The sequence below is a fragment of the Aquila chrysaetos genome, chromosome 19, assembly GCF_900496995.4.
Source record: "Aquila chrysaetos chrysaetos chromosome 19, bAquChr1.4, whole genome shotgun sequence".
Classification (NCBI taxonomy): Eukaryota; Metazoa; Chordata; class Aves; order Accipitriformes; family Accipitridae; genus Aquila; species Aquila chrysaetos.
In genome coordinates this window covers 4,145,551-4,155,934 of record NC_044022.1, presented here as the reverse complement: position 1 = coordinate 4,155,934, position 10,384 = coordinate 4,145,551, and the positions used below count along the sequence as shown (strand labels likewise).

The window sequence follows — 10,384 nt, the reverse complement described above, 5'->3', positions numbered from 1 at the left end:
GACATTGCCTGAGTGCTCTGAAGAGGGGGTAAGCGGTCTGCAAATTTGTGGAAGGCTGGAAAACATTTAAAGGACATAAATGAGAGTGGATTGAGCTTTTTTTTCCCCTGCAGAAGGAAAGTGTGATGAGATCTGCGACCGCACCTATGAGGAGGTGAACAGGAGCAAGTAAGGTCTTCCCTGATACTGCGTGAGCTTTGTCCCAGGGCCAGATGCATCGGGTGGGAGTTTATGCTGCAAGTAACTGCGCTTTTCTGTGGGAAGTTGCTCCCATGAGACATTCCTGAGGGATTAGTCAGATTCGTATGCCTTTGAAAGAAACCCCTACTACAGCTTCTGGAAAGAAAAGAACAAAAATAAACCCAAGCAGAGCTGTAGTGCACGCAGATGGAGCTGCCCAGCCTGGCCACGGCTGGGTCTGCACATCCACAGAGTGTGTGCAAGTCGGATGGTGCTCTAAAAAAGAATTTATCTGTGCCCTTGCTCTGCTACACCAGACAACACACCGGTGCTATTTGTAGTATAGCGTCACACACAAGCCAGAGCCTAGTGCGCTAAGCGTAGGACCAAGTACATCGATGAAAGGTTCTGTGGTTTCCAAGAGGAATAGTAATTCCAGAACGGAAAATTATTGCTATTCCACCCTTTTGGAGACCAGTGGGTAAATTCCCCCATGTTTGAATATTTGAACTAACCCTGTGTAAATACCACTTCTCCTTCTAATTTTGGAAAAGTGTGTTGATACATCAAAGACAACCTGAGCAGTGTCCTGAATGTTCTTCTAGGTATACTGTGGCTGTCGGGTGGGACAGAAGAATAAATGTGTCTTTTGTAAGTAGAAAGATTGCATCTAAAAGAGATGATCTATAAGGATAAAATAATAGGATATTGTTTTAAAAGAAAACCCAAAGTCAGTGTTTAGATCTTGGTAAAAAATAAAACAGAGCAAAAATCACTTTGCCACCGCTAGAACCTGCTGTCTGGGCTTGAAACCAAAACTTGCCCAAGATACACAAATCCTTGGGGATCTTTCCACAGGGAAAGTGGTGTTACACTAGCTGCCCACCCCCTCTGCCCTCCTGGAAAAGCCCCTAGCTGCTTGGCTGTGGGCTGACTTTGGGAAGTGGGAGCAATTTCACTGAGTTCAGCTTGACTAAGCAGAGCGCCAGATATGTCCGTACTTCTTTGTAGAAGCACCACGAAGTTTTATTGTCCTCCAAACACAGTCTTGGGCTGTTCGTTGGGAGAAAAAAAAAAAAATCTGTGTAAAGCTGCATTTGCCAGTGATCAGAGAAACATCCAGCTGCCTTTTATTGGGTAGCCAAATGGTGGTGGCAATGGTCAAGGTTGGATTTAAAATGTAGAGAGGGAGCATTTTTGTTACTTCTGCTGACCTGAAGGATCTGCTCTTTCCTTACAAGGTCCAGGATTCCCCTTGGAGCCCCCAGGAAGCACCAGTAGGCATCTTCCCACAAAAGAGGATTTCGTCATCATCATAAAATGGTCATTTTGTTGTCCCAAAAGTGGGTTTCAGTACCCGGTATGCAATGAGCCAATCTCACACATGGAGACGAGATATTGTTCATTACAAAGTTGCTCAAGTTTGGGTGCTAGGTGGTAACTCCACAAAGCTAGCACACCTCAGTATTCTCCAGAGTTCCTTTTATATACATTATCATCGGTTGGTAGGTTTCTGCAGACTTCCCTCTACTACCGTTTGGTTGGTAATTTGCATATGGTTACACTATGTCTATTCTTATTACTCATGCTCTATGAGTAAGGGTCTCTGCCTGGGCCAGGGTCTCCTGCCCAGTGGGTGTGATTTTTAGTATTATAATAAGGGTAGTTTGCTGAAGGACACAGTTCAGCTAACTATCCAAAATTAAGTATAAACATGATAATTGTGTTAGTTAGTTGACATATTTTCCAGGATGTTTCTCCTTCAAGGACAGTCAGCTCCTGATTAGAAGTTCTCTAACTCATTGCTTCTAATAACTTCAAGGACAGTCATCCTGGTCCCAGACATTGTGTACGTGTTTGGTTTTCTTAGTATGTGCAACATCTAACTTCACTAAATTCTTCATAAATTTTTAACCCTCTACTTGCTTAGATAACAATTTGTTGGAACCAAATGGCTTCAACAAACTGGGCAATGTTGGGAATGGGACTGAATGGGAAAGAAAAAGCTTGTAATTATTTGCTGGCTATTCTGGGACACTCTTCTCGCTTGCTTCCTCTTTAAAGGAAGAAGTAGCTCATTTTATCCAACATTGGGGAAAAAAAGAGTCAGAAACTTCTTTACCATCAGTGAAGTGGATTTCCCATTTTCTGGCCAGCTCTTTTTGCCAGTAGGGCCGTGTAGCCCGCATAGCGCTGACCTTCCCGTCCCCCGAGCAGGGAGCATGTGTCGGGCCAGGGAGGACAAATCTCTTCTGGCAGTGGCCAAACCAGCCTCTCCCTTGCCGGTCTCCTCGGTCCAGGACTCGGCGGATGAGCTCCGTCGCGCTCAGAAAGCTCAGCCCTTTGGCAGGATGACATAATAAGGATCCGCCTTGAGTCTGTATTTCAAATACATTATTTAATGAGAGCAGTAAGTTATGGCATAGTGTAAGTCAGCATGGCACAACAGATAAATAGTTGGTCCTGATTTAATTCAGGCAAATGAGATTTTCACGTTAAACTGTTAATTCAATCTTAGCGTCGCATAGTCCTCGGTCACCAGTTTTCGTAAGGTCTAGGAGGAGAAGTCAGAGACAGAAATAATCTGAACCTGGGGAGAGCTGGGCTGCGTGGCTGTGAACTGAGATGGGAGGTGGAAAGCGGGTGGCACCAACCTTGCGGCAGGGTTGGGCTTATGTGGACGGTCTGGCAAAGCCGAAGAACCTGCTGAATGAAAGGGAAGGGTGAGCGCTTTTTCTTTCGTGGCTTTTCTCTGCTTCCACCCATCCCCGTGGCTACAAAGAAGATTTCCTGTGTGTTGTTAAGAGAGGTTGAAATGGTTGGCTTTGACTTTTATGGGGTTACTTCTGGCCCAGATTATTTACAGATTATAAACATCATTTGAAGGGTTTTTCTAAAGGAAAACAAAACTGCTTTTGTTCTGAAAATGCTGAAACAGCCTCTTTTAGAGACTTGCTGGGCTATGTTACCAAGGTGTCGCCCCAAAGTGAAACCTTAGTAAAAGCCGTCATTCAGCAGCCTGCTTTGCATTTCAGCAGACTCAAGTTTTCCAGTGTAAAATGTTTCCATCTTTCTTTGACTAGCTGTGCTGAAAGCCATCAATGGTGATACCTGATACCAACAGCAGCCTTGTGAGGCTGTGGAGGGGCAGCTCCTATAAATGCCTATCAGTACATTAGAACTGCTTCAGAAAAAGGCAAAGGTGGGGGGTTTATTACTATAATTTCAACACAGCAACAGGGGGGCATCTTGCTGTGTCAACATGATGTATTTTATTCATTTAACATCATTCATTACAGAAAAGTAATTCTGAATTGTGTAATTTAAGTAATTCTTAAATTCCTTTGCATTTAGCTGGCTTACAGTGAACGTACAAACATTTTTCTTCCTTTTGCTTTCCAAGCTGCAGCCCGAGTGGTATTTCTACAGGCTCACCTGGCTGGGCTGGGATCTGGAGCAGCAACTCTCATTTCCAGTGGGCCTCCAGGCAGGAATTAGCACTGGGACATCACGCGCATCCCAGCACGTGTCACAGCTCTGTGCTGTATGGGGTGGTTTTTTAAACGACCTGTACAATGTTGTTTTTTTTAAAAAAGACTATGCTTAGGTGTTTTTGGAAAACAGTGAACTAGTGGTGGTGGTGCAGCCCTCCCCGGGCCACTCGGAGGTCTCAGGATAAGCCATGCACGATTTGGGAAAACCTCCCTTTGTGCTGTTACCTTGATTACAGGTACAGTGAATTTTGGGTATCAGGGACTCTTCAGCCACACCTTGCCATCTGCTGCCTGAATTGTGTATCAGAATGACTCGGCACGAATCGTGGCCGGAATGTAAAATAATGACCAAAGCCAATCGTCTCGAGACCCTATAAACAGGGATCCAAGGGGAGACCTTTGGAGCTGTCTGGGATTGCAGCGGGATGTGTGACCCAGCGTGTCCCCCCGAGCTGGGACGGACACCTCTCGGGTGGATTTCACGAGGGTTGAGAGATCGTCCATCGACAGTTTTGTGAGGACATCAAGGCCTGATTTCGTGAGGTTTGCTGACCAGCCGTTGATGAATGCCGGCACATAAAAGCAAGCAATCCACGAAACTCACAAAAGGGAAATTTTAAGCATAGTTTAACCTCTGGGTGTGTGTGGGGGGTGTGTGTAAAATTTGGTTCAAAAGTGTTTTATCTGTGCGTCTGCATTTGCAGTGTTGTTCAGAACTATTTGTCTGCCTGTGTGGTTCAGAACTGTTTTATCTGTGCGTGTGTGTGTGATTTGATTGAACCTCCATCTGTGTGTGCAACCCTGCCGTAAGTTTCAGGTGATCCTTGCCATTTTCGAATCTTTAACTAAGTTGCAAATTTGATTGTAACAAATTCCATTGAATCACTCTGTTAAATTGGCTCATGATTAAGTACTGTTAAAATTATACAACCTAATCTTGTGATCTATCTCAAAAATATTAATAAATCCTAAATTGCTGCTAAACCAAAGCCATGTAACAAAAATCTCATTTGTGACAGTTGTTTCTCACTTTGTAGTTGTAACTAATCTTCCCTCTCCCTCTGCTTTTAATCCGTGAGCATGTAGATGCAGATTACTGATTTTTCAGCATCTTAAAACAAATCCCTTAAACTGGTGATGGCACAACGTGCCTCTCCCGTGGGGTAAATTCTGCAGGACCTCTGGCCCTGGTATGACATGGTGATCCATCCTGTGGGAGAGCTCTGATTTTCCCTGATAGCAGGACTTGCTCTAATCTTTTTAAACTGTTTTGGGGTTGGTTTCTTTTTTTTCATTAAATGTGGATATTTTATCGATTCCTCCCTTTCTTTATGTTGTAGTTTTGAATGAAAGTAATCATTTGCTCAGAAGACAAATACCCAGAGAATACTTGAGGTGAATAATAAAAATGAGAAAGCTGCTGTGTTACAGAGCACTAGTAAATAAATACCTTGCAGGCAAAAGATGATCGGTGGAGGAAGGTTTGGGATCGCTGTCTCTGACTGCAGTGTCATCCCCTGTGTGCTCCTCCCCAACACTCACATTCCACCTTCACCAAGAATTGTTTTTGCCGTCACCGTTTGTTTTTCTGAGGGTTCTTTCTACTCCCGGAGCCTGCTTGGCCTCGCACCCGTGAGCTTGCCGGCCGGCACACACGTTCCACGCGGAGCCGAGCTCTCCCCCTTCGCCGAAACCGCGGGTGTTCGCTAGAAGCCCCCGCGCGACGCAGCGCACGGCCATTAAAACAGCCCGCGCCCTATTACCACAGACAGTAAATTACCGGTTAATGACACAAGCGGCCTGGATGCCCGTCTCGGTCTGGAGCACGGCGGCAGCTCAGCGCAGCTCAGCCGTCGCTGCCGACGGGCACGGGAATGCCGGCAGCACCGAGGATTACGCCCTCGGGAAGCCGGAGCGGGAGCCACCACAACATACGGGATATGGATTGTTCCCACCTAGATAAACTGTACGTACGTGTGTGCATCTGAGCAAACACGATAAGAGAAAATAAAGATTTAAACGAGCAAAGTCCTGGCTATGATTTGTGACTGTATTAAAAATACCAAACCAAACACAAACCAAACAAATCTAAATCCCCTCTCCTCCCCTGCGTTAATCTCTTTTCTCCTCTTGTATGTTCTCATAAATCTGTCCTTGGTTTTGCAGTGGCTTGTTTTCAGCACAGCTAAGTTTGCCCCTGTGTAGCATTTCAAGTAAAACAATTTAATGGCCCATTGGCTAAATGCTGACAAACCTACTTTGAATTCAGTAGGAGGTAAGGGCTGAGCAACATCTCGTAGCTTAGCATCCTGCGACACTCAATCCTTGCAGTTTAGTGGGAGCTATTTACCCACACGGGTCTGTTCCGCACCCTGCATGAAAACTGTTTTAACATTTTGTTGCATTGAAACAGCATTACTGAGGCACGCGCTTCGTTTTCATGTGTTAGCCTTTGTGCTCGGCCCTGCACAAAGCGTGGCCTCTTTGCAATGTCATTCAGTGACACGTTCTTCGCTGTTGACCTATACCTGTATTACTGTGAATTGTATGGGATATTACAGAATTATTCTTTATTTTCTTTAATATGAAATTATTCATATCTTTGCTGTAGATACGCATCATGTACAGTTGTAAGTATGGTCTTACGCAGCTCAGTTTGGGCTGTGGAAATATCCACAAAGTACACAGACCTATAGCCAGCTGCTTTACAACGGCAACGTGATTAGGTTACTTAATTACCATCCTCCCAGCAGAACGGGAAACCTCAGCTCTGCCTTCCGCGCGGTCCAGAGGTCACCAGCAGCAATCACTTCTCCAGTCATGCTAAATGCCATTTCACGGTGCCGTTTCTACTTCAGCATCATTTGGATGTGTCTGATCCTCCCCGGAGCCTCAGTTTCTCCAAACAAGGGGCTGGGTTACAGCACCAGCACCGGGCACCCCTGCAGCCCAATTCCTCAATCTCCCTTTGGGGGATCCCTCTCCTGCCCCGTCTCCGGAGGAGGATCCCGAGAGGGACGAGCGTTCTGCACGTTGAAGCGGACCCGCCGTCGCTGGCGGCGGGTGAGGGCAGGCGGCGCGGGTCAGCGGCGCTGTCGGGGGTTTTCTGGCGGGCGCGCGGGCGCCTACGCGCTGCTCTGCCCCTGCTCGGGTGGATCGGAGGCGACGGAGGACGACCGAGTCCTGCTGCCCCCGTCTATAGGCGGCACAGCGCATCCCCGGAGTTGGGCCGGAGAACGCACGGGTAAGTAACGCTAACGGCGAAGCGCACGAGTGGCGCGGAGGGGATGCGCAGGGAAGAAATACCTGCGGGAAGCCGACGTGGCCTTTCCTAATTACCCTGCCGCTGGAGCCGTGGGTGGGTGAGCCCCTACGGCATGGATCCGTGGACTGCGTTTAGTAGTTAGAACTATATTTTCCTGCCTTGCATCTTCATCTCTATTTTAAATCACTAGGGGCTACACTTGAGTGACAGGATGGAGTTTCTTCATTCCACAGGGAATGCCTTCGGGCTTCTTCTGTTTTCCCGTATGCATCCTAGGTTCCAAGGAGGAAGAACATGGTCAAACAATATTTAAAATGGACTTCCTTCAGCCAGAAGAACTAGAGACCAGCTTTCAAGACACTTCAATATCTGAAAATGCAGATGTTAAAAGGTTTTATTATGCCTGTTATGCTTTTTTTAACAAATAAAACTGCATAGAAGAAAATAAGATTTAAGCATAAAATTTCCACTGTTTTTGTCTCCTTCACCACTTTGAAAGTCAGCTAAAACTATCTGCATTAACACCCACTGAAATCAATACCAGTTTGGGGCATTGATCAAGGTCCATGAAATAAATAACATCTCACTTGGAAGGTTACATAAACATGTAATTTTGGAATATTTTTCCAAGAGCTGTGCTGTGGCTTATCATGGGGAGATACAAAATACAGAAATATATGCATAGGACACAAACATTACCTGTACCAGAGCAGTAGATACCATGGTAATCAGGTGCTCAGCTGTAACAGAGAAGTTAAAACCTCCACTCAAATTTAGTAACTCACCTGGCAGTCCAGTATCCTCGTCCACAGAATTAAGAGAACCAGTAGTCCTCATTCACACGAGTAGAGAGCCAGAGCAGTCATGGCAATGCTTCCAAAGTCCCTTCTTCCTTACAGCTTATTTAAAGCAGTGATACTTTGTTCTGTTTGAGCTTTCTGTTATGTGTACGTTGTGATCCTGCTTTCCGCTCCTCCTCTCCCCACAAGTTAACCGAAGACTTCCTACCGGTTTACAGCTAGTATTACCCCGAGCTTTGAGATGAGTCCTCCTTGTGCACCTCTTCAGAGGGTTACCATCCCTCCTGGACCCTTTGGACAAACCTCCTGAGCCTTGGGAGGTTTCCACTCCTGCCTCCTGGGAACACCCCCGGGTTCCCTACGATATACCGATAAAAAAAGCCCCCAAAAGCCCGCCCGTTCACCCAGCGCTAGAAGGAGGATCTTGTGTCCTGCAAGTCCTCAACTCAGACCAGCAACCCAAAGCTCGGGGGAAGCCTGTGCCTGCGGTTTGAGGACAGGCAGCAGCTCTTCTTTTTGTGCAACGGGCAAGGTCCCCAGTGCCTGCGCTTGACCTCCTCCAGTAAAAAAAAAAAAAAAAAAAAAAAAAAAAAAAAAAAAAGGAAACAAGATGGTGCACTTAGCACTTAGGACATGTCTTTGCATTTCCTACAACAGGCTAAGGAACAAAAGGATGAAATTCAGCGTGAGATGTATTAGACTACCTTCTGCTAAATGAAAACTTCATTATATATGCAGCAAATGTATTTGGTATTCCAGAGAGATTATCTTATTTTGGCTCCATCATTTTCATCACATTTTCATCACTTTCTTCCCGTGAAGAAAGTAAAACCTATCGCAAAAATGGGAGAAGCGGTAAATAATAAAAGGAACATTTCACTAAGGAGCATGATACCTGACCAAGTGCTAAAATGCAGTTTGAACTTTAGTCAGCCTATGCACTGTTAGTCCATCAAAACATTCTAGATCAAACCTTTGTGAGACAGGTTATACAGTAGCTAAAAGTAAATTTGAGATTTTACCTTTTCTATTATTTATTTTGCCCTTATCCTTTTGTGGTTCTAAGCTCTTAGTGGCTTAAAACACTTACAAATTTGATTTAAAAAAAATAATTTCTCAGACTGTGCATAATTTCATAACTTTTAGTTCCACTAAGCCTTTAAAAAAAAAAAAACAACCCATAATGGCAAAGTAAAATACAACAGTTCTGGTAAGTTCCCTGTATTTTACATAAGTTTGAATCATCTAAGATTCAGAACTATGGAAAGATTGAATTTCAGGCAATTTCATGTGTTGTGAGCTTATAAACTTTATCTTAAAAGAGAGAGTTAATTCACAAGTCTCATGTCGGGAAAATAAAGGCAGTTAGGAAAGTTTATGTGTGTAACTAAGGTTAATAATGACCCAATAAGGCAGTCTGAGTAAGTGCTTTTTGAGCATTTTCCACTCACATCCTTAAACATTTTTAGTGGGGATTTGACCTCCTTGTATACTTCACATAGATTTCTGGATAAGAAATAAATGTTTGTATTTATTAGATGCTTTTCTAGGATCTTAGAAAGAAGTGGAGTCCAAAAAGTCTCAGAACACAGCTTGAGAAAACCATACCTCAAAAATAAAAATACATTTACATTGAATGCTGATGTAAATTCTCCCTATTAGTAATGCCGCTATAGCAAAACAGTTGTAAAGACAGGTAAAATTGGGAACTTAAAGAAGCACATTGTAAGTAAATGTAACAACTCAACACACACTATCCAAAATACTCCATCAAAAGAATTTCAAAAGCTTGTTTTAGAGTAATCAAGTTGTTTTCTTTTGGAAGAAAAAAAAAAAAGATTCAAACCTTTGTGCAACATTTAGTCAGTAACACAGTAAGGCGACTACACCCCCGTGCCAGTAAGATTAACCAGGCCAGCAGTCTACGCCTTGCACTGCTGAGTGGTCTGGTATGGGGCAGCGTGAAGGAAACTGCCATCCTGAACATCCTCACCTATGACTGATGCTGATCAAAGGGGAAACACACATGATTTTCACGTATGTGGTAAAAGGTAAATTAAAAAGCAAGGAATTAATTAAATTGAGGGGAAGGGAGAAGAGGAAAAGTTGACTCACTGATTTCTGCTTTCATTTCCCCCCTCCCAGGTCGAAGCACAAGCACTCTAAGAATTTAAATAAGCCACTTAATCATAAGGCATCAGTCACTTACCACACCATTAGCTGCTATGAAATAGTTAATGTTCCAGAAATCTGGAAAAAAACCAACCCCACAAAACTCCAGATTTGTCTGTTCTCCATGCAGACTTCTTTTTTGAAGGTTCATTAGAGAAAAATGAGAGCAGTACCTTTTATAGAGGTAACTGAACACATCCATCACTCCAGGGCCAGCAGAGCTGCTTTTTTGTAGACCCAGGACTAGATGTTCCGACAGAACTCTGCTTCAAATGTCTTTACAGAGTTTTCCTCTCATCAGGCTAAGCTTCCTCCTATGGCATCCTACCGATTTTGCAATATAAGTTTGTATCTTTTATGGTGCTAGAACGGTAATTTTTTGAAGTCTGGTCCAACTTCCTATTCTTTAGCTCTAGGAAAAGGATGGCAAGAAATCAAAGTATTCTGAGCGTTCCCTACTGTACACAACTGTC

At 44.2% G+C, this 10,384-nt stretch overlaps 1 long non-coding RNA gene across 1 annotated transcript; it reads left to right on the top strand.

Annotated features, from left to right (window-relative positions):
- The first annotated feature begins 783 nt into the window (after positions 1-783).
- Positions 784-3,582, top strand: LOC115353565. The gene is made up of 2 exons (XR_003927607.1): positions 784-831; positions 1,422-3,582. It is a non-coding gene; the product is annotated as an uncharacterized LOC115353565 (long non-coding RNA).
- Positions 3,583-10,384: the final 6,802 nt, after the last annotated feature.